We start from the raw sequence: 24,829 nt of genomic DNA on the forward strand, positions 1-24,829 counted from the left end.
AAATTTCAGGGCAGATAGATCTTGACCTGATAAACAATTTTACCCCCATTTCAGATTTGCTCTAAATGCTTTGGTTTCAGAGATATAAGCCAAAATCTACATTTTACCCCATGTTCTATTTTTAGCCATGGCGGCCATCTTGGTTGGTTGGTCGGGTCACTGGACACATTTTTTAAACTAGATACCCCAATGATGATTGTGGCTAAGTTTGGTCAAATTTGGCCCAGTAGTTGCAGAGGAGAAGATTTTTGTAAAAGTTTACGGACGACGGACGCAGGACGACGGACGACGGACGCCAAGTGATGAGATAAGCTCACTTGGCCCTTTGGGCCAGGTGAGCTAAAAAGGGGTTATATGTTTGTTTTGTCGACCTTCGTAAATCTTTTGATTCTGTGTAGAGAATAGGTCTTTTGTATTAACTAGTGAAAACAGGCATGGGAAAACATTTTTTCAGTGATATAAAAGAGCAATATAATAAAACAGAATCTTCAATTAAATATGAAAGTCAATTTTCAAAATATCTTAATATTTCAAGAGGGGTAAAACTAGGGGATTTGTTGAGTCCCACATTATTTAATATTTTTATAAATGATGTTATCAAAGAGTTAGATAAAAGAAATTCAGATCCAGTAACATTGGTTTCTTCAAATATTAACTCTCTTCTATTTGCAGATGATCTTCTATTAATATCTTAAACTAAAGAGGGATTACAAAATAGTTTAACAATTTAAGTGTTTTTTGTGCTAATTGGCAATTAAGTGTAAATGTAAATAAAACTAAAACTATGATTATAAAGCAAAACGGTTTCAAAACAGCTCACTCATTTGTAACATACAAAGATATTCCAATATCAGACACAAATGAGTATAAATTTTTAGGAATGATAATTAAAAATAATAGAAATTTTTCTCACAGTACTATAGATCTAACCAATAAAAGCTAAAAAAATTCTCTTTGCTATGAAGTCATAAACTAGTTCATTGAATAATATACCAGTTAAAGTAGCAAATAATATCTTTGATTCATTAGTTAAACTTACAGCTTAATATCATTTTGGGATTCCTATATAACATATTTTATTGCCAAAAAGAGAGCAAATAATTCAGGAAAACAATTGGACCCTTTTTATTTCATTGATAAAACACCTATAGAAAAGTTACACCTACAGTTTTGTAAATATACACTGGGTATTAGAAAAAAAAGTTCATCAAATCTAGGAGCAAGAGCTGATTTGGGGAGAATTCCTCTGGAACTTAATATTAAATTTCAATCTATAGTGTATCTTATTAGCTGATGACATTAATCCTCTTGTGAAAGAATCCTGTTTTGTCTCAAAACCTGGACTTTTTGGTAATTTATTCTTGGTTTTCATATGTAAAACATATGGTAGAAGAAACAGGTATGGATTTGGACACACTAAAGAAATATTCCTCACATAAAATATCTAAAACTATAAGAGAACAAATAAAATTAGAATTGAAGCATTTTTATGAAAAGCTAGTAAATGATAAAATTTACAGTTATCTGTTGTTATGATTAAAATGTAGGGTATATGTCACTCAGAGCAACCTAATAACAAAATTAACACAAGAGTGCACACGCTGAAATGTTTCGCCTGCTTTACTGACCATTGATTTTGTGTTAAAAATCTTAAAGATAAAGGTTTTACTAAAAACATTACAGAAACTTAACATTTTAAAAAATCTATGACAATGAGGTCAAGGTCAGATAAATTGTGTCAGACAGACATATAGACCTTACATTTTTTAATACACCAAATATAGTTGACCTATTGCGTATGCTAATTGAAAAACAGATCAAAACACAAACACTTAAAATTGACCAATGAACCATAAATATGAGGTCAAGGTCAGATGTTACCTGCCAGACAGACATATGCACCTTACAATTATTGCATACACCAAATATAGCTGACCTATTGCTATGAGTATTTGAAAAACAGACCAAAACACAAAAAATTAACATTGACCATTGAACCATAAAAATTAGGTCAAGGTCAGATGATACCTTTCAGACAGATATATACACCTTACAATCATTCCATACACCAAATAGAGTTGGCCTATTGCTTGCTTATAGTACTTGAAAAACAGACAAAAACACAAAAACTTAACATTGACCAATGAACCATGAAAATGAGGTCAAGGTCAGATGATACCTGCCAGACAGACATGTACACCTTACAATCTTTCAATACACCAAATATAGTTGACCTATTTCTTAAAGTACTTGAAAAACCGACAAAAACACAAAAACTTTACATTGACCAATGAACCATGAAAATGAGGTCAAGGTCAGATGATACCTGCAAGACAGACTTGTACACCTTACAATCATTCCATACACCAAATATAGTTGACGTATTGCTTATAGTACTTGAAAAACAGACCAAAACCCAAAGACTTAACATTGACCAATGAACCATGAAAATGAAGTCAAGGTTGGATGAAACCTGTCAGACTGACATTTACCCATTACAATCATTCCATACACCAAATATAGTTGACCTACTGCTTATAGTATTTGAGAGACGGACCTAATCACGTAACTTTAACGTTAACCTTGATCACTGATCCATTAAATGAGGTCGAGGTCAGGTGAACTCTGTCTGACGGACATGTAGACAATGCAAACCCATATACCAAATATAGTTATCCTATTACTCATAATAAGTGAGAAATTCACTTGACAAAAAAACTAAAAAGATTTTCAAGCAGTCGCTGAACTATGAAAAGGAGGTCAAGGACGATGGACATATGATTGACAGAAACTTCGTAACATAAGGTATCTGCATACAAGATATGAAGCATCCAGGTCTTCTACCTTCTAAAATATAGTCACATAAACATGCACAAGATGAACTATCAGGGTTTTTTTGTTTGCCCTTGTGGTTTTTTGTCAATACTTTAATACTTTATTTACTGTAATCAGGACCAGGAATCCTTGTGTAAAATTTCCGTGCATATAATAAACGCTAGCTAAAATATATTACCGTACACCAAAGCAATCCCAGAATATGAAGACGACGACAGACCCGTACCATACATTTGTTATGTTTTAGTTCTTAAAATATGTCACTTAGATTTTCTTTTTCTTTTTTAATTGCTTCTGGTATTAAAGTAATATATTAATTTGAAATTGCAACGACAGACACATACAGATTATACCGTTTACGATATTTCACAGTGTAACGTTGCCAAGCGCACAAATCCAAGCAGATTAGTCAATGACGTCATTGTTGTCCAATGAAAAATTAGTATGAAAAAGTTCGGGAAATATGTTCATAAAACTATTGACCGGGTTAATAATCTTTGTAACTATTGACTGGCAAATAGTCTGTGGAATGAAATAGCAGAAATATTTCATTCTTTTTTATATAGAAAAAACATACTGAGGTATAATAATTAACGCTATTTACCGTCCAGTGAACGTTTGTTTAAATTCTTTTAATCACTGTTTTCCCTCGCAATTGCGCTGTGCGGTTGTCGAAGTTCTAACGAGATGTTTCGTGGATAAGGTCACTTCATATGGAAAAGGTATCGGCAAATTATAGTACGGGAAAACAATAATTCAATAGCAGTACATTTCTAATTTTTTTCATAGGATAAAGTTTAGATATATAATCCTTGAGCCGGTCAAGAAGGATATATAAAAGTTTATATACATTACATGAGAGATGATTTTGATAGTTTTAATTTATCAATCAAATTACATCATTTCAAACTTTACAGAACTGATACAAGTTTTAACTTTACTATTCATATACATAGGAGCCTGTTTTATTATATATCACTTAAACTCATCAAAGATAACAGACTTATAATTTGGTATGCCAGACCAGCAAGATTTGGACACATGTGAAGTAGAAATAAAGCCAGTTCAGTGCTAAAGTGACAATTTGTTAATCCGTTTATCTAACCTTTTGCATTTCTTTGTGTTTAATTAATTCTATTGTTAAATATATGTTTGTCGTAATGGAAACCACCTTGACGATAAAAAGTTAATCCTTTGGACACTGATCCTTTTCTATAGATACTGTTTTTATATATACTTTTGTATGTTATTTTGAAGTAAGTTTAGGTCTTAGGTCTGGTACTGTCCGGACCTTGCTAGTAAAGTTTAAAGTATTGGTATTCCGTCTTTGAATTACTATAGCTGGAAAACTCCCGGTTATATATTGGTCGAGGTTACCCTCGGCACGATCCTGAGCTAGTTCCCCCAAACTAGCATAATGAATACCTTCAGAATCAACAAATTGGAGAACCTTGGAATTACCAGCCTTGCAGAAATTGACATCCGTTTCCGATGAGAAAAGCAGATACCTGTTTAGACTTTCTGTGCAAATATTGCGGTAAGACATTGAATGTTTTCACATACCATCGGTGTTATGCAGTTAACGGTTATTGTTACAAGTGCAGACATGATGGACATTTTGCCAGTATGTGTAATTTTCACGTTAAGTCATGTGAAAACCCAAAACCGAAGAAGTCGAAATCAAAAATTCAAAGAGACAGCGACCGAATGAGAACGTTTATTGAGAAGAAATAAATGTCTCAATTTCCGTTTCAAGGACTCGAGGACAAGGAACTCTCCCCTTTTACGTGCTCCGCACAGGACGAATCCGCGAAACAACACCTACACAGGTTAAAAGCGTCTCATAGAATCTCCCTCAAAGAAATCGCTGTGCTCAAATGTGAAAATTCAAAATTGGATACCGTAATGAAAGAAAATGTGATGTTAAGGAACAGTTTGGACGAATTAAATCTGGAACGTTTACAACATGTTCAGCTTATCCAAACGACCGAGCGGGAGTTAGCCGAACAAACATGTAGAACTGAAAATTTTGAAATAGAAATAGTGTGTTTGAAAGAGGAAAACCTAAGTTTAATCAACACTAGATACAGATTAACTATGGATTTTAAAAATTAAAGAGATGCAAGACTATCATGCTATAAAAAAACTTAAGGACGAAATTCAGAGACTTAAAATTCAAAATTCCAACGATATACGTGAACATCAAGATTTGCTTCATGAACTTTCAATCGCCGAGAATCAAATTGAAAGCTTGCGTACAAACTATTCTCACAATCCGCATCAACGCCAACGACGAGAGGATACCCACGAAGATAACCGAGTGAAATTGTTTCAATTCGGCAAACTCGGAGACTGAGTTAAGGTGGAGTAGTGGCGAATACAACCAGGAAGATTTGGACACATGTGAAGTAGAAATAAAGCCAGTTCAGACATTATATTTTAAGTGCTAAAGTGACAATTTGTTTATCCGTTTATCTAACCTTTTGCATTTCTTTGTGTTTAATTACTTCTATTGTTAAAAATATGTTTGTCGTAATGGAAACCACCTTGACGATAAAAAGTTAATCCTTTGGACACTAATCCTTGTCTATAGATACTGTTTTTTATATATACTTTTGTGTGTTATTTTGAAGTTAGTATAGGTCTTAGGTCTGGTACTGTCCGGACCTTGCTAGTAAAGTTTAAAGTATTGGTATTCCGTCTTTGAATTACTATAGCCGGAAAACTCCCGGTTATATTTGTATACTACGAATATTTATGTTGGCGATCAAAAAAACAATTTTCTTTTACATTTTCATTGTGATATGGAATTAAAAGTGAACCCGACTATTTTTTTTTTTCTTACTGAATCTGGATTCAAGGAGTCCGAGTTACATTAAATCATAAAAATAGATAACAATCAATACAAAAGCAATATTATACTTCGGACATGAACTTTGAGGCAGTGAATTTTTTCTGCTTTGTTTTGAATATATGCCGAAATGAAGCATCTAGCTGATGTGGAAAAATAATATTACTATTTTGAGACAACAAACCAGAAAAGTAGAAGGAATTTTGTTTACTGAAAGTGTGGCGGCCGTTGAAAATAGCAAACAGAAAGTTTCATAATTTCATAACTTTTAATCTTCATGATTAGTGGCACTGAAATCTTAGTGTCACGTTGGTACATATATAATATGTGCGAGGATTTTTTTCTATGTAGCACCTTTTTTAAAAAATATCAGCTATTTTTCACATAGATAATGCTACTGTCAGTTACAAGACTGTCATATTATATCTATATATGAAATTTTATATTAGTTAGTAATTATGTAGAACAAAACATAATTGAAGAATGAGTGGATAGAAATAATATAATATAATTTGCATTTATGACTTAAACTTTACAATATGAATTAAGACAACGGTAGTTTGGTGTCTTCTTGCCATTCCAATATTTTGAATTTTCCTATTCTGTCTATTCAAAAATCATGAGAATGGAATAATAATCATTTCCAAAGAAATGTTACAATAATGTTCAGCATATTTATGTAAAAAGATATTCAAAATGTTATTACAAAACTCTGTTTGTGTTTATCTTTGGAAAGTTAGGTATGGCCACGTCTGTTCAAAGGATATAAATGTCCAAGAAACCGAAATGGTGAGTAAATGTCTAAAATTTCGACCCCAGTTAATATCTATAAAAATAGCACATAAAGGTATATTTTTTATTACATATTTGAATTGACTATGTGAAAAATAGCTTGAATGCAAATTTTCGTTAAAAAAATCACCGCGGGATCAAAATTGTATCGTATGTATACCCTTCAGGATAATATAAGGCGTTATCTCAGTTAAAGGGGTTTTTATACATACCACTTATGTTTTGTTGGTGTGACTTAAACCAACTAATACTTTACTAAGTTTTACTGAGAACAACCTTAACTTAGGTGCTTTGTGCATATGGGCACATATCTTAGATTTATACAAGTTAACAGTACGTCAGTTACTTTGATCGTTTCATTTTGGGGATGTTGATTTGCTAAGGTAAATGCACGGTTAGATATTTTCTTACCGTAATTTTGTCAATAATATATGTTCACTTAATAATTTGTCTTATTAATTCAAATATATTTTCTTATTTTTAACTTTATTTTAAAACGGTTACAGATAGGGTGTAAATAATACTTAGAATACTTTTGGCTTTCTTATTCTCCTGTTTGAAAATACAATTCACGTTTCGTTTCCTCGTTAATTATTTGTAGTTTCTGTTAAAAAAAAATGCGACGGAAAGTTAATGGAACAGATAGACATACAGACGGAATGACAGACGGATAGACAGGGGTAAACAGTATACCCCTTCCTATGGAGCGGGGGTATACATACGACTTGAAGAGCATTGTATTGTTAATGGATCATTTAGTAAGTTAAATTAAAAAAGGAAAGTGTAAAATGATTAGATCATGAAGGAAAGAAAAATTATGAAATATGAAAAAAATTAGCACATATGAACTCAAAATTAAAACAAACATACCTTCATAACTGTCAACATCATACATCGGAACAGATTCTGACCAACACATAGCCGCAACAATTAAACAAACTAAAAAGAGACGAATGTGGAACATGTTCAATTATACTTCAAAATAAGTAACACAGGTAAAGTGTATAATGCAATAGAATGGATCTTTATAGTTTTTTTTCATAATGACCGCTGCTGAAAATAAATTGCAGCTGTCGTCTCTGTAATCTACCGACACTGAAATTACTCATTAGTAGAGAGACTTGATATATTGTTTTCCGTTAAACGAACATTAGAAAAGCATATGTGGATTCCATTTCATAAATAGAGCTTAATTATGGGTAATAAAAGGAAACAATGGAAGTCGACCCTATGTAAATCATATAGGAGCATTGCAATTTGCTAGATTAGTGAGTTAACTATCTTGAATGTAAAATAAAATTCCGATGTTTCGGTAAAGACAATTCGAAATGAACAGAAAGTCTCAACTAAAATGATAAATCATGTGAAATATTACGTCAATTGAAAGGACATTTATTCACCTTATCATGATAAATATTAATGATAAAAAAACAGCGAATCCTTGACTTTTATGTTTAAATAAAATATAAAGAGTGTAAGGAAGATGGTGAATTAGCTCCCAATGACATGGCATGTTACCCTTCAAATAAAAAAAGAAAGAAATAATCATACAAACCATCAAATTATAATTTACCAAAGAGAAAAAGAGAAAAAATGCGCAGAAACTTAATAACATGCACAACAACTTGAAATTCAGTGACTACGTACGTACTTTTGTTTGTTTGATTTTGTTAGTTAATTGTAATTTGGACAATTTAAAAAATGAGCTATTGAGAAAATTCATAATTATTGCGAACAGTTCGTTGTTTAAAAATTCTGCTATAAATCATGAATGATGAAAGAAAGGATGTCAACTGTTAACCACACTAAATTATACATACACCTATTGTGATCTTCGATATTAAGAGTATGTCGTATTTGGCAACAACAGCAACAAAAAATTATGAAGGCTATCATTAACACAAATTTGGGAGCATCAAATCCAAAGCAGCCAAACTTGTCCTATGTAAAATTATTATTCCTTTTATTCAAAATTTAATCCACATTCTACGACAGATCGCATGGATTATGATTACGTTTTCAAACAAGCTTACCAGTACCATTAAAGTGGGATAACTGATGAGTCTGGAACAATAAGAAAAGCCAATCATCTAAAGTGAAATAGTACTTCGGTAATCATTTTGACTTAAAGTACATTTTATACCACTTTAGCATATTACAAAAACAAAAAAATGTCTGCTTAACTTTGTTATTTGAAATATACATGCATTTGCTTATTGTCTTACTTTCAGTATTTATCGAGTAAATTGCATGTAAAGCTTGTTATAAATTGAATGTTTGGTCGTACCTGTATGTTGTGCTTTTACACCACTGTCCCTGGTTAGGGGAGGGTTGGGCGCCTGCAAACATGTTTAACCCCGCCACAGTCTATATATGCCTGTCCCAAGTCAGGAGACTGTAGTTCAGTGATTGTCGTTGGTTCATGCCTGTCATAATTTTGTTTCGTAAATGTTTTGCTATAAATCAGGCCGTTAGTTTTCTCAATTTAATTGTTTCATATGTTTAATGTCGGGGCCTTTTATGGCTGACTATACGGTATAGATTTTCCCCTTTGTTGAAGGCCGTACGGTTGCCTATAATTGCTTACATCCACTTCATTTGAACTGTGGTGGATAGTTGTCTCATTGACAATCATACCACATCTCCTTATTTTTATATCTACTAATATTTTGAGAATATAATATATTGATAGAAATCGAAAAAATATCAGCATATCAAATTTAAAGTTCTTTCCATAGACCAATTTTCAGAGTGTAATCTAATCCCCGAAATCTATCTTTATTTTCAATTACTTTCAATCACAAGGATATACTCATTTTCAAAGAAATTTTCCATATAAAATTATCACCTTTGTTTGAATATCACGATTGTTGTATAGTGATATAGCAACACAAAGGGTGCTTCATCTGGAGCAGAATCTGCGTACTTTCCCTGTGCTTCTGAGATAACTCCCGTTTTTCTTGGTGGTATACATGTTGCTCAATCTTCGTTTTCTTTCAAGTGTTTTGTAGACACATAATGAAATAGTGTACTTCAAATGTATGCTCATCTGGTAGCTCCTATTTCCTATTTGCTGAGCATAACAAGTTAAATTGTGATGCAATTGGGCATATAGTGGATGACGTCTGCCATCAATTCCACGGTTGACGGTCAGAGTCATTGGCAACAATGTTTCGCAATCGCATTCGACGCTTATTTGAAATGTTTTATTTTAAGCATTTTAAGAGTATTGCATTAGAATATGAATAACAGTACTGTATTACGCGTCGCCTGTAAAACAGCATTTGCGACCGTCGAATCGCCAATTGACGGTGGCAACTCTTCAAATACAGTACTGTTAATCGCATGATAAAGCATAAACGAGAAGAGGATGGCCGATGAAACTTATCCACGACCATTTGTTCACATTATAAAACACTCTTTGTGTTCTTTTAAAAAAAAAAAAGCAATTTGGTTTTCAAGAAAACACCACCCATGGTTGAAACATAAGCCGATTTAGAGGGCCCAAGCACCTCCTTTTCAAACGCCAAATATTGATATATGCATGATGTAAATTGCATGATTTTAACATCTGCCGTCCCCTTTTTCGAAAATCTTTAATCCGCCACTGTTAAAGACTGTTAAGTTTGTTGACGCAACTATGTCTTGGTATGATCATATTAATTATATAATCAAAAGAATTAATCCTTCATTAGCGTTATTAAAAAGAATAAAGAAATAATTGAATCATAATACACGAATTTTACTTTACAATGCTTATATTCTTCCACATTTGGATTACTGTTGTTCAGTATGGGAAACTGTAACAAATTTTTAATTGACAGTTTACTAAAATTGCAAAAAGGGCAGCTAGAATTATTTTAAACGAACACGATATTCGTAAACCATCTATTGAACTATTTAGGGAATCTGGAATTATTCCCGTTACTAGGAGAATACTTTACCACAAGTCATTATTACTATGCCGGTATAAATCAAAACATGAACTGAACCAAAATATTTATCAAATCTTATTGTGCCTGCAAATAGTAAACAATCATACAATACTCGACTTTCATCATCAGATAATTGTATTGTTCAAATCATTTTTTTTTTGTTAGGGGTTCAAAAGTGTGGAATTCACTATCCAGTGAAATTGAAAAATCAAAAACTGTATCTGCATTCAAATACTCTTACAAGTCATCACAAACAAAATGTTTTTTTTTAACTTTTTTTTTATTATTTAAAACTTTTTTTAAATTTTTTATTAATGTTTTGTTTTTAATTTCAAAGGAGTAATTTTTTAACGCTTTAAAATACTGGCTGTGTGTGTGTATTTTACATGTAATTAATTATTAATTGTTTTAACAATACCATTGTATTTTGTTTGCAGGCATGGGTTGAATAGATATTTTTCAAATGTTGGCATAGGTTGAAGACACCAAGTTATTATATTTTTAGCAAAGAGGTTTAACCACAATGTATACTATAGATCGAAACATCCACTGATAATAATATACAGTATTGTCTCATAATTCGGACTCTGTAAGATATTTTTCAACAAATTTCTGAGTTTTACACCTGGAGTTTATACAAATATTTGTATTAACGAAAGAATTTAGTAGGGCCAAAGGAACATCACCTTCCAAAAAAGGAAATTTAATTATGGGAAATGAAAAATTTTCTCTTTTGTTGTAAAATTTTTAGCCCCCACCACGATGCGAAGTATGCATTAAGTGTTACCCTTGTTCGTCCTTCCCTCCGTCGCCAAAGTATTTTCACATATTATAAGCAAGTATTAGCGGGGGCATTTGTGTCCTCAGACACAATCTTCTTTTATTGTAAAAAGTTTTCCGTGTGAAATTGAAATATCCAAATTTATAAAAGAACAATTATTGACTTTTATATAAGATTTATTTAAAATCAGTTCCTTTGGGTAAATTTCCAAAGAAAACTCTAGATTTTTAAAAATATTAAGGTAGTGGTAGGTGCTATAAATTTTAAAACAATTACATTTAAATAGAATTTAGACGGATCTTTACTGATTTTGGCCATAAACTGATTAATGACAATAGTGTTAAAGGAAAAAGTCTACTATCAAAGGGGCACAATTGGTGCTCATATGAATATCTACACCCAGTCGATTAACTGTGTTGCCAAAATGTACATAGATATTGTCAACTCGGATAAAATCTACAACTCTAATAATTTTGTAACAGTTTATATGTTTTGATAATAAAGAGCTGCGTCATGAACGCATGATACGCCCATCGCTCTTTTAACTCGTCTTTGTGCTTCAAAGGAATTTATATGATCAACTAGAAATACTGCGACCCACCCCCTCAAACTTACAGAAACACATGAGAACACACACTGGTGATAAACCTCATAAATGTGAAATATGTGGTAAAAAGTAAAACAACAAAAATACCGAACTCCAAGGAAAATTCAAAACGGAAAGTCCCTTAACAATTGGCAAAACCAAAAGCTCAAACACATCAAACGAATAGAAAATAACTGTCATATTCTTGACTTGGTACAGGCATTTTCTTATGTAGAAAATGGTGGATTAAACCTTGTTTTAAAGCTAGCTAAACCTCTCACTTGTACGACAGTCACATAAAATTTCATTATATTGACAACAATGTGTGAACAAAACAAACAGACATAATAGGTAAAAATGTCAAAAATAGGGGTACAGCAGTCAACATTGTGTTATAATCTCAATCACTATAAAAACAAACAAATATGTCAACAAAGAAAAACAAAATGCATATAGACAAAGCACATACGCAACATTGAAACACAAGAATAAAAAAAATGACAATAGAACAACAACACAACAACACAATGGCGGGATGTACAAGTACCGAGCCACGTCTAAAGGATATTACCAAAAAATGGACCAAACAGTAAACGTTATTAATTTACAATGACAAATAAAAGAACACTATAACACGTAATTAAGACGATAAACAACGTCAGTACCTATAGAATCTATACATCAAGACCATCATGTATTATTTGTGAAGTTGATACGGAATATTTATCAACAAGGTCTTGGTATCTTCCGAAGAACTTTTTTAGAAAAAGGACGAGACGTTTTTTGACATAACCCTGGTTCATCAACTTTTTGCTCAGACACTGGTGACGTTTTACAAAGTCTGAGTAGCAGCTGCAAGCTCTTGAATACCGAATGAGTTCGGAAATGTATATCCCATATGCAGGTGAAGTTGTTATATTGCTACTAAGGTGGGGAAATTGATAATTTCAAAATTAAAATAGTATCGTTGGTCATAGATTCTGGTACTGAGATGACCGCTGATATCAAATTCGAGGAATAAGTCTAAAAATGAGGCGGAGGAAGCCGTGTCTGTTGTTTCTTTGATTTCTAGTTCTGAAGGATATATTAATGGAACCCAATCAGAAAAGTTTGGATTGTTTATGGAAAGAAAATCATCAATATATCTGAATGTGAAATTAAATGATCTGGCTTCTTTGATCTTCTTGTTTTTGACAAGTGTCTGAAGGAACTCCGACTCATGAAAATAAGAAGAGGTCGGCAAGGAGAGGCGCACAGTTTGTTTCCATAGGAATGCCGACAATTTGTTGAAAAAGTCTACCTCCAAATTCAACAAATATGTTGTCAATAAGAAACTCCAGCATACTGATAGAATGTTTAACCTTTTTGTTCACTATTAACAAAATATGCCGTATGGTAGCCCGTATGGTAAAGGGTTTAGTTAGAGTTTAATTTACAGATTGACATGAGTGCACATATAGGTGTAGGACCATGTAAATGCAACATATGTGGAAGAAGCTTGACTGGCGAATATGCATATCATATTCTGATACATGTAAAATCTTACCTCAATTTGTAATTATATAATATTTATAAAGAGCTATCTTTTATTGAATAAAGGTTTTCGACCTTTTTTATATTACATTATAACTTGTTAAGATATAAATTTTAGAAATAAAATGATAATTGTCAAAACATTATAACATATATAAGGTCTACAATCATAATGTTTTAACTTAGGCGTTGCATTTTTACGATTTTCCTGACAAGTCAGTGAAGGGTCGATATTCAAGGGACGGTAACCAACAATTACTCTTTTAAAAATAATGGATCGGCACTGATTTTAAATTTTTTTTATTTCATATTCCGATGTAACGCGAATCAAAGTACAAGTGTGCCAAAAATAAGTTCCATCTTCGTTTACAACCACTGATGGGATACACTTAGTTCTTTCGTTTTGAATGCCAATTTTACCAATGGATCGCCAAAAGTTCCTCTGATTTGACGAAAAGAACTTATCTTATATTTTCTGTCTTTCGTTAGCTTGATGTTTACGTTTATATTTTCTATTTAATTCACTGATACAACTTGAATATTTGCAAGGGCTAATCCGTCTTTAAATAGTTCTTGGATTTTTATTTTTTGTAACCTGATTACTTTGTTTTTCTCTTTCATCGTATTTCAAGTTTTTAATCACTATTTTATTTTTACATGTGCTTTCATTTCTCTCTAGAACACCAGTGTTCTCACGCATGGTCTTCTCTAATGAGTTAATTTTGTCTAATATATTATTCATATCTGTTTTATCCTCAGTACAATCAGTATTTAGTTCTTTTTGTAGTTTGTTATCTATTTAATAAATTGGAAATCTTGTAGGTCAATTTTTCTGTGATTCTTTGTTCAAAGTTATATTCAAATTCACCAATTCTACGTTCTAATTTTTCACTGACATTACTTAGATTTGAGGATAACTGTAGATGCAAATTGTCAAGTCTATTCTGAGGCATATCAGTTGTCCCTTGAGTTCTGGGTTTGTCATATGTTTATTTCAGATGGAGGATAGCCGCTAGACAACTGACAAAAAAATGAATGTTTTAACTCACTTTCTATTTTTTTTTTCATAAATATATAATTCTGTGCATGTTAACTTTTTTCTTACCTTTATATATATTTATCTTACCTCCTATAGATTTATAGAGATTTGATTGGTTAAAGGACTACACGTGGTGACTATGTATATGTGATATAGGGTGTCCTAAAAAATATAGGGTTAGCAACCATACATGGTTAGTTACCGTGTGGGGTTAGTAAGGAGTTACTTCCCTTTCAAAACAAAAATGATGCCACAACCCTTCATAAAAACAACACGGTGTTGAGGAAAAATCTGAAAGGATTCAACAGACGAAGAAATTGATGATGAAAGGTTGAAATAAGTTCATAAAACATAATTAAAGCTAACAAGTTGTTATTGTTGGCATAACGGGGTTACTTCCCTTTCAAAACAAAAAAAGAAATCTGAAAGGATTCAACAGACGAAGTAATTATAATACATGTAATGAACGATTGAAATTAATTCATAAAACAAATTTAAAGCTTAAAAGTTGCTATTGTTGGCATTTGTTTTCTGTATAATAAATGGAAGTAGGATCTTAATACTAAGTATTGAAGACTTGATCACTTTGATAGGCCGTTATCTTACCTTCTATAGATTTATGGGGATATGATTGGCTAATCGACTACACGTGGTGACCATATATATTTCATATAGGGTGTCCTAAAAAATACAAAAAAAAAATAAAATACATCTTCATCACAATCCACAGTCACGTCTCAGTCATTACAACTGAACGGACGTGCTGGGTCAGCTCTGCTTTACCCGCTATCTTCGATGAGGGTCTACTGTTAGATGGATCAACGACTTACTACTTTCGATGACAGAAACCAATCCAACGCTGCACAGACTACGTTAGGCTATAATCCGCGTAGGGCTAATTCCCGCGTCAACATACACTCCAAAACCCATTATGGATGGGGGAGTGGTATGCCGAGTGACGTCCGAGGGCTGTATCCTAGGTGTTAGATGATGGACCACCATTTCACTGTCTAACGACTTTGGTCCTGATAATGCTTCCTGTCATCGTTAATACTACGTCCGAGACTCATCTACGGTACCCCAGTACTCCATCATCGAGGTTAGCGGGCTGCCAAGCTGACCAATCTGGCCCTGAAAGCAGCCGTTGTGAAGACATAACATCAAAATAGTCAACAAAAGAAAGAACAACTCACAAAACCAAGATGGCGGCCTACCAAAATGGCGTCCTCCATCTGTTCCTGACCGATGGCACAAAATTATTTAAACGCTCACCAAACGCCTTCGGGCACCGAGCCGACCGTGCGAGGGATGTATATCCAGTCAAGGTCGTTAAAAACTTCCATTTGTTTGTTGTAAAAAATACATGGTTAGTTACCATATACGGTTAGCAACCATATGGGGTTAGTAAGGGGTTACTTCCCTTTAAAAACAAAAATGACATCTGAAAGGTTTAAACAGACGAAGAAACTGGTAATAAACGATTGAAATACATTCATAAAACAAATTTAAAGCTAACACGTTGTTATTGTTGGCATTTGTTTTTTGTATAGACAAATGGAAGTAGGTTCTTAAACATGTCAAAATTAAGTATTGAAGTCTTTTAAATCACTTTGATAGGCCGCTAGTCTTAATACTAAATGGGAAGATAGTCGGCAAGATAAATTCGTTACACGGAGTGCTAGTGACCTAATACGATATATATGGGGTCAGTAAATTCCATATGGGGAATGGAATTTACTGACCCCATATATATCGTATTAGGTCACTAACACAACATGTAGCTAATAGTATAGATTTAGTAGCTAATCTGGCTACATCCTATTTGTGAAGCCGGTGTCTTAGGAAATAAACTGTTATCACAGAGATATGTCTCGCCTTTTTGTAATTTTGATAATGCAAATGTTGAAATTAAAATAGCAATACTTTAACATGTAAGTTATGCAAATATTCAAAGTCGATGAACCATGACTGAAGGTACATGGTTAAACAATCTCCATGGAATGAGATGTGCCAATGATAATACAACTGCATACCAAATACCATTGACTTATTATAAGTCGTTCCCTTTAAACAAATCTAAACACAAACATTAACTTGTAAACTATGTAAAAGTTTCAAAGTCAATGAACCATGATCAGGGGTGGGGCTATATAATCTCCATGGAAACGATACTTGCAAATGCCAATAAATTTGCATACCAAATATCATTGACTTAACATTAGCAGTTCATCTTAAACTGATCTAATCACAAACTAATACATGTAAACCAGCTGATGTAAACCAAGCAAAAGTTTCAAAGTAAATAGACCATGACGGAGGGGGCGGGCCAAATATTCTCCATGGAAATGAGATGTGCTAATGCTTATACAACTGAACACCAATTAACATTGGCCTACCACTAATGGTTCCCCTTGAACTGACCTAATCACAAACTAATACATGTTAACTTAGCAAAATTTTCAAAGTCTATAGACCATGACTAAGGGGGCAGAGCCAAATAATCTCCGTGGAAATGAGATATGCCAATGCTTATACAACTGCATACCAAATAGCATTGACCTACCACTAGTGGTTCCCCATAAATTGACCTAATCACAAACTAATACATGTAAACTATGAAAAGTTTCAAAGTCAATAGACCTTGACTGAGGGGGCGGGGCCAAATGAATCTCCACGGTAATGAGATGTGCCAATGCTAATACAACTGCATACCAAATATCATTGACCTACCACTAGTGGTTCACCATGAACTAGACATAATCACAAACAAATACATTGTTGACGCCGCCGCCGCCGACGCCGGAAACAGCATACCTATGTCTCGCTTTTTGACTCCGTCAAGCCGGCGAGACAAAAATTGGAACCATGGTTCCAATCTTTTAAAAAATAAACAAATTTGCTACGCCGTAGGAAAATGTCCCACGCCCTGTATAAATTATGAATCAGATTAAGGTACGATAGTCGACATATGGTAAGAAAGAGTCTCATAACGACCATAAAAACAGTTAAATCAAAATAATTATAATTAGTCATCTACACATAATGGTAAAGACTATGTTCTAGTTAATACTAACGAGCATAAAAGCTTTCTGTCCACAAATGGTCTCAAAGAAGTTGCATTAACAAGGTGTCATTGTCACAATGCTCCAAAAAATAGTCCCAGAACTCCCTTAGAAAGGTTGGATCAAAATTGCGGTATAATCTGTATTGCTGATATTTTTTATCTGTTTAGTCTCTCTCTATATATTCTTTAGTTTTTGTCCAAAACACAAAAGGGATGAAAATCGTCATTTAAGGGCAATCACTCCAATAAAGAGTCTACTAACTATTTCCGCAAACTTTGACTTGTTTGTAGATCTTGTCTTGCTTATCATTTTTGATATTAAAAGTTTCTATCTATAATAGTTTTTTTAAACATTCAAAATAATAGACAAAACTTGCATTTTACCCCTATGTTCTATGTTTAGCCAATTCGGACATCTAGGTTGGCAGGCGGGGTCATCTGGCACATTTTTTAAACTAGATATCCCCTCCCTATATCTTCCATTTTTATTCCAATCAAGCAAAGAAAACTGTAGTTACTATCTTGTAACAATTTGTTCCAGACACCCGACAGAAGGTAAGAAGTAATTGCAAAACGATTACTGAATGCTCCCAAAACTTATTTTAGAGAGCATATGTGCCGTTACATCACTGTCCCAGGTTAGGAGGGAGTAGGGGGTGGCGCCTTCAAACTAGTTTAACCCCGCCACATTCTGTATGTGCCTGTAATTCAGTGGTTGTCGTTTGTTGCTGTATATCATATTCGTTTTGTTGTTCGTTGTTTTGTACATAAATCATGCCGTTAGTTTTCTCGTTTGAATTGTTTTACATTTGTCATTTCGGGGTCTTTTGTAGCTGACTATGCGGTATAGGTTTTGCTCATTGTTGAAGGCCGTACGGTGACCTATAGTTGTTAACTTCTATGTCATTTGGTCTTGGTGGAGAGTTATCTCATTGGCATTCATACCACATCTTCTTTTTTTTATATATAAATTGCCCGTATTGTGTTGACTTTTATTTAATTAGTTTTTTTAATTGTTGCTGTGATACCTTCTTTTTTATACTTGATCTTTTATTATTTTAATTGTAATTCCATTATTTTTAAGGGACTAAAATTACATTGTATTTGTTTAACATAAAGTCACAGTACATTCACAATCGCGTTGCACAAGAAGTCACAGAAGACTGGACTAAAATGAACACGCAGTCACAGCACACTTGCAGACTAAACCGACCATGTGTATTCATTACATGTTAAAGTATACAGAAATGTTAGGGACCATGCTTCTTTGATATCAAAGATAAATGATTTTGAAGAGGGGTTTAATTCATGGGTTGCCATTTGTAAATATATATTTTCTAACTAAATTGCCAAAAATCTTGAAGCGCCATCGAACGTTCAGCTAATACACCCAATTACTTTTAAATTTTATTATTATTTTTATGTAAATATGCAATTTATGTATGAGAAATTCATTCTGTAATACATCATATTACTAAAAAGTGAAGAATCAATAGAGTAAACAGAATACATCATGTTATTAAAAAGTGAAAAATCAATATAGAAAAAAAAAATACAAACTGAATGTACTGTTGTCATTTGGTGTTGCAAAATGGAAGTCACAGTACACCAAAAACGTGAAGGCACATTTCAGTGGACACCGTTAACATAGTGTGAGAAGTGACTGTGTAAACCCATTTTTTGTCATATTTTTCAAATGTAATAGTACCTAAAACCAAATATTTTTGGTACCAATGTGAAGTAACATATATTGAACCGGAATTGACAAATAATCTTCCTTTATTCAATCAAAAGTACAGCTAAACTAAATATTTTTAGAATAACTGTTGAGGAATAACACCACTAATTCATAGCCGCTTGCCTTCTATGTTAAATTCTGCAACTTCAAGTATTTTGTCTTAAATTCAAATAAAGTAACAGTCATTTCATATCAGAACTATACCTTATCCTGACTCTTGCTGAAAAATTCAACACACCTTTAATTGCATATTAGAGCGCACTGGTTTCCGGAAGTTGGGTTGAACAAGAACAGGTACTTCTGATCTGAGCAACAGGGCACAGAGAGGCGAAAGATACCTAAAGGGCATTTAAACTCACAAGTCGAAAATAAATTGACAACGCCATGGCAAAAAAATTAAAAAACAAATAACAAACAACAAACAACAGTATACAAAACACAACATAGAAAACTAAACACTGGGCAACACAAACCCCGCAAAAAAACCGTGGGTGATCTCAGGTGCCCCGGAAGGGTAAGCAGATCCTGCTCCACATGCGACTATGTCCTTCTATTCTAATTTCGTGTATTTTTTTATGGTTAAAAATATTAAACAAGAAAATTTCAATAAGGGTTCTTCAGTGATCCCAAGTCATTAACCTTTCATTTGATACCAAAATGTCTGTTGGTCTTTTTTCTTTTTTAGCCATGGCGTTGTCATTTTATTTTCGACTTATGAGTTTGAATGTCCCTCTGGTATCTTTCGCCTCTCTTTTACAACCACTGGGTCGATGTTTCTGATGGTGGACATTTTGTCCTCGAGGACAGCAGAATATGCATGAATTTACGAAGATCAAACGGAATACTGGCTCGGACGTCGCCCAGTATAAAAAGGTCCGAAACAGACGTCACCATGGACACGGTGTCGTTTGATATGGCAGGTGTCCCCTCTTCACCAGACATGACAAATATCCCTAACATGACACATTCAGATCATCATACTAACAAGCATTATGAGAGTATTGCATGGCAATACATAGTCCCCTACCGGTTACAAATTCACTGTACGGTATCTTGTCATTATATAACTATATACCAATTATCAAATCAATTTCTTAAAGCATGACGAAAAAAAGTGCGGAAAATTGATTATTTGAGTAAATTTTCCAAAGTCTAAGGACTATAACTCTGCACAAAATCATCAGACCGGAACAAAATTCGAACTTGATCTGTAACTTGTCATGGTAAAATAATACACCAAATATCAAATCGATATCTTCAAGGACAAAGAAAAAATTGTGGAAAACTGATTTGCCGGACTGACGGATGGGCAGACAGACAGACAGACAGACAGACGGAGTGCAAACCTAAAGTCTCCTTCGACTTCGTCGGTAGGGGACTAATAACAACAGCAATAATCTACGTATGCAGCCGTGTTCAGTTCTTCTACAAGACATTTAGGATTTTGAAGACTCTGAACAACACTGTCTCATTTCGAAATGTGAAGCCAATGGCTGCAAAACCTGTGGAATTTTAATAACAGATGCTCAATTCACTAACAATTTAACTTAATGCTTATTTTATCAGAAGTTACGATGATCTGAATTGTAAATCAACAAATGTCGTCTACGGATTAGAGTGTAACCTTTGCGGATTGGTATACGTCTGTGAAACAAAAGGAAGGCTAAATAAACGTATGTGCGGCCATAGATCAGACATCAACCACAGTGCAAGCGACATTGTTTACCAGCATTTTAACCAGCCTGATTATTCAATCCTTTCTATGCAAGTTCGCAACATCGAAAAAATATACCACATGACTAACAATCCTCATCTTGCAACACCTCTCCGTAGACAAGAAGAAGACTACTGGATTCGACAATTGGGAACTGCGACACCATATGGTTGCAATGACAAAATTGATGGTATAGGTATTCCATCTAGTCCTTCCTGTAGCTCGGTGAATGTGATGAACATTTTCTACTCTACTCCTCGACGTAGACGCAGTCATGGTCGTCGTCATTATACATCACCTACTCTCCATGATGTCTCTATTAATGACCTGCTGCCATTTATACAAAAGCCGTTAGGTATTCGTCACATTCGCACGAAGCTTTACCCTTTTCAAAACTTCATTCTCTGTACAACTTATGTTTGGAAACCACTGTTACTAACCCTCATTCAAACCAATACAAACTTACAGCTATTATTTCGGATATTGCAAGTCACAGACTTTTCAAATCGAGGGTTTCTTATCGTCGAGTTGCAAGATGCGAGTTAAGTTACGACGGTCGAGTTGCGAGTTACAAAAATATTGTGTTTCTCTAATTTCTTAAAAATTATATATATAAATGGTCTTATATATAAACGGTCGTGCCGTTTGATTTTTGAAACAGAATTTTCAGGTTTGCTTCGCATTTAATAAACAAAGCATACATGTACCCGAACTTAGTTATACACTGCATGAGGAAGGGTCCCGGTATTTTGATTGTAGGATTTGAAAGAGTTATGTGATACATATTTATAAGAGTCTATATGTTGCACGCACGCTTAAATTTCTTTCATGAGAGCGACATTGTTCATTTTCTAAAATAAAACAGGATATAATGTAGATATAAGACAAAATGTATACCGTACTGAACAAATCAAGCATAAGAAAAAAATAAATCATGTAGACAAATGAATTATACTTGCAAATTATCGACATCTCACAGAATATGGAACTGTATAAGCTTAACGTAAATACTTATCAAAGGTACCAGGCTTATAATATTTTCTACGCCAGACGCGCGTTTCGTCTATACAAGACTCATCAGTGACGTTTGAATGAAGGATATTCATTAGCATACCAAGTGCTATATCTTCGTCTTTCGCAAAGGCTTAGGGTGCATGATATAGGCACAATTGCACATTTAACTTAGGAATATATCTCATGAATTTTCATTTTAATATCATGCACAGCCTGTCACAAGAGCACCTAAAAAAGGTTTTACCCGGGTAAGTATGGCATCAAGTTGTACTTTCATTACTTAATTGATAGGGAGTGCTGCTGGGGTTCTGTTACCCCACCCTTTTCAATATTTTAGATTTTAATAAATGTGGATAGTGTCCACATGTGGACACAGATGATGCCCCCGCTTGCATATCATATAGTTATAAAGGGACATAACTGAAGAACGGTAAAAGTGACGCTACCCAAATTTGAACTTGATCTGAGTTTTGTGGTAATAAGCGTTGTGTGTAAGTCTCATAACATTTGGTTGAGGCTAACTTAAGTAGAGAACAGAAACTAAAAATTCAGCATTTTTTCTATTTGTAAACACGCATAACTCTAGAACGGTTGTGTATAAGTTTTATTACATTTGGTTGAGACAAACTAAAGTTAGAGAACGGAAACGAAAAATTCAGCATTTTTTATGTTTATAAAGGGACATAACTCAAGAATGGTAAAAGTGTCGCCACCAAATTTCGTACGTAATCTGTATTATGTAGTAATAAGCATTGTGTATAAGTTTCATAACATTTGGTTGAGGCAAACTAAAGTTAGAAAACGGAAACAAAAAAATTGTACTTGATCTTAGTTTTGTGGTAATGAATATTGTGTAAAGGTTTCATAATGTTTGGTTGGGGCAAACTTAAGTTACAGAATGGAAACTAAATATTTTGCAATCCTTCGATTTATAAAGGGGCATAACTCAATAATGTTTAAAGTGACACTACCCAAATTCAACTTGATCTGTGTTTTATCAGTGGAAGTCAAAATTAAACATTGCATTGTATTAAGCATTGATTGTAGTTGATTCAACTATAATCATGGACAAAGGAACATAACTCCAATTTTAATAAAATGCTCCGCTGGGCGCAGCTTGATACGACCGCAGAGGTCGAACCCTGAACAGTTGGGGCAAGTATGGATACAACATTCAAGCTTGATACAGCACTGAATTTGGATTGTGATTAAATATTTGACACAGCATAGGTTTCTGACACAGAATGAATGTGGTCTAAGAACTTAATTTTTTTTTAATTTACCTATTCAAACCATATCATTATTATTTGCTTTTATATATAAATCAGAAATAACCAATTTAAATCAATTGGAAACACAACTTCAAAATACTGATGGATTCAGTCAGGCAATGGATTAGACACGAGAAAGAAGACGTACAGATACTCTTTCCAAATGGATTAAAGCTGTGAGGTCGTTGATACAAATCAGAATTAAGAAACTGAATGGGTCTATTAATACCCATGTTACATCAATCTTTAAAGACCCAAATGTTGCAAAACACTTGTCCTACCTCCATGACAAATATTGTTGTCCCCGCAGATATAGCCCCAAACAACATCGTTTTGTGTGTAAATCACATTACATATACTGCTTGATAAATGAATTAGGTATTGACAATTCACTTGGAAACTCAACATATACACTTACTAAAGAGGAAATCCTGGATAATCATAGGTCTGTTTTATGTTCCTTTGGATTTTCAAACAAAGATGAAGAACTGGATCTTCCATCACTGTATTGGATACCTAAACTACATATAAAGTGTCCTTACAAACAACGGTGTATTGCTGGGTCTTCCAAGTGCTCCACGAAACCTCTTTCTAAATTATTAACATCAATTTTATCAGCAATCAAAGCCAGGCTTCAAAGTTATTGTGAAACTACCTATTCTAGAGGTGGCGTGATTCAGATTTGGATACTGAAAAAATCCAAAGATCTTTTAGAGTACAAACAATCGAAGACTCTTTCATCTTACAATAGTATTGAAACATTTGACTTTTCTACACTTCACACAAATATTCCCCATTCCAAACTAAAAGACAAATTGAAAGAGTTGGTACTGCTTTGTTTCACAAAAAAGAATGGCCAACGTAGATACAAGTATCTTTTCTTTGGGAGGGATAAATCCTACTTTGTAAAAAATCACTCTGATTCAAACAAAAATTCTCTGAAACTGACATTATCAAGATGCTTGATTTCTTGATTGACAACATATATGTTACATTCGGAGGACGTGTTTTTCAACAAACAATCGGCATTCCCATGGGAACAAACTGTGCCCCTCTTCTTGTCGACTTCTTTCTTTATTCATATGAGGCTGACTTCATACAGGAACTTCTTAGGAAGAAAGAAAAGAAGTTAGCAGTATCCTTTAACTTTACTTTCCGCTATATAGATGATGTTCTCTCACTAAATAATTAACATTTTTGTGACTATGTTGAACGCATCTATCCCATCGAACTTGAGATAAAGGATACACCAGATACAGTTAAGTCTGTCTCATATCTTGACTTACATCTAGAAATTGACAATGAGGGTCGGTTGAAAACAAAACTTTATGACAAAAGAGATGATTTCAGCTTCCCAATTGAGAACTTTCCATTTCTATGTAGCAACATTCCAGCAGCGCCTGCATACAGAGTATATATCTCCCAGTTGATACAATATTCCAGGGCTTGTATTTCCTATCATGATTTCCTTGATAGAGGGTTGCTGCTCACAAGGAAGCTATTAAACCAAGAGTTCCAAGTGGTGAAGTTGAAATCATCCCTTTTTTAGTTTTACGGACGCCATCACGAGTTGGTTGACTATCATGAAATATCCGTTTCACAGATGATAGCGGATATGTTCCTAATGTCATAACAACAATCCCGTCCCCTTTTCGGAATGTGACCTACCGAATTAG

At 33.7% G+C, this 24,829-nt stretch overlaps 1 long non-coding RNA gene across 1 annotated transcript in view; it reads right to left on the reverse strand.

Moving 5' to 3' along the window:
• Window positions 1-24,829, reverse strand: part of LOC127733213 (uncharacterized) — a 288,514-nt gene that overhangs the window by 35,614 nt on the left and 228,071 nt on the right. The gene's annotated exons all lie outside the window — the stretch shown is intronic.

The sequence above is a fragment of the Mytilus californianus genome, unplaced genomic scaffold, assembly GCF_021869535.1.
Source record: "Mytilus californianus isolate M0D057914Y unplaced genomic scaffold, xbMytCali1.0.p SCAF_3, whole genome shotgun sequence".
Lineage (NCBI taxonomy): Eukaryota > Metazoa > Mollusca > Bivalvia > Mytilida > Mytilidae > Mytilus > Mytilus californianus.